Source organism: Gorilla gorilla, chromosome 18, assembly GCF_029281585.2.
Source record: "Gorilla gorilla gorilla isolate KB3781 chromosome 18, NHGRI_mGorGor1-v2.1_pri, whole genome shotgun sequence".
Taxonomy (NCBI): Eukaryota; Metazoa; Chordata; class Mammalia; order Primates; family Hominidae; genus Gorilla; species Gorilla gorilla.
Window position 1 is genome coordinate 121,502,574 of NC_073242.2, and position 712 is coordinate 121,503,285.

Below are 712 nucleotides of genomic sequence, written 5' to 3' on the forward strand. Positions count from 1 at the left end.
ATCATTGTTGGCCAGGCTGGTCTCGAACTCCTGACCTCAGGTGATCCACCTGCCTCGGCCTCCCAAAGTGCAGGGATTACAGGTGTGAACCACCTCGCCTGGCTGCAGAAAGGATAATTTCTACTCATCTATCTATGTCTATAGATGTGAGATGATAGAAGGAAATAATCAGTAAGTTCAGACTCTTGCTGTTCTTATATGACATTTGGGTAGATTTCATGAATAGACCCTTTTTAGTTTATTATTTGCTTTTGGTTGATTTCCAGTCCTAAAACGCTTGTTTAAACAATTTTATACTTTTTTAAAAATGAAATGGTTCATGAATTTGCGTGTCATCCTTGTGCAGGGGCCATGTTAATCTTCTCTGTATCATTCCAATTTTAGTTCACGTGCTGCTGAAGTGAGCAAAACAACTTTATACTTTTATATTTGTTTTGGCGGGGAGAGGATTTGTCCACCTTTTTAGGCTGCTCTAACTTGAAGTATCATCTCTGGTATGTTTATAGTTTTTTTTAATGTTTACATTTTGGAGTTTTAATTTTGTTCATTCAGTAGCTTGAGATAGGGATCTAACTTTGTTTTTCTTCCAAATGAATAGATAATTTACCAAACAACTTCTGGCTGACTGACTGCATCCCCAGCTTCAGTCTGTTTGTGTATATAATTTTTGGTTGAGACTAATGTTTGAGCATGTGTGTGTATGTTGGTGCAG

General features: G+C 37.5%; 1 non-coding gene across 1 annotated transcript; it reads right to left on the reverse strand.

Moving 5' to 3' along the window:
• Positions 1–301: 301 nt before the first annotated feature.
• LOC134757532 (U6 spliceosomal RNA) lies at positions 302–408 on the reverse strand. The gene has a single exon (XR_010131653.1). It is a non-coding gene; the product is annotated as a U6 spliceosomal RNA (small nuclear RNA).
• Positions 409–712: the final 304 nt, after the last annotated feature.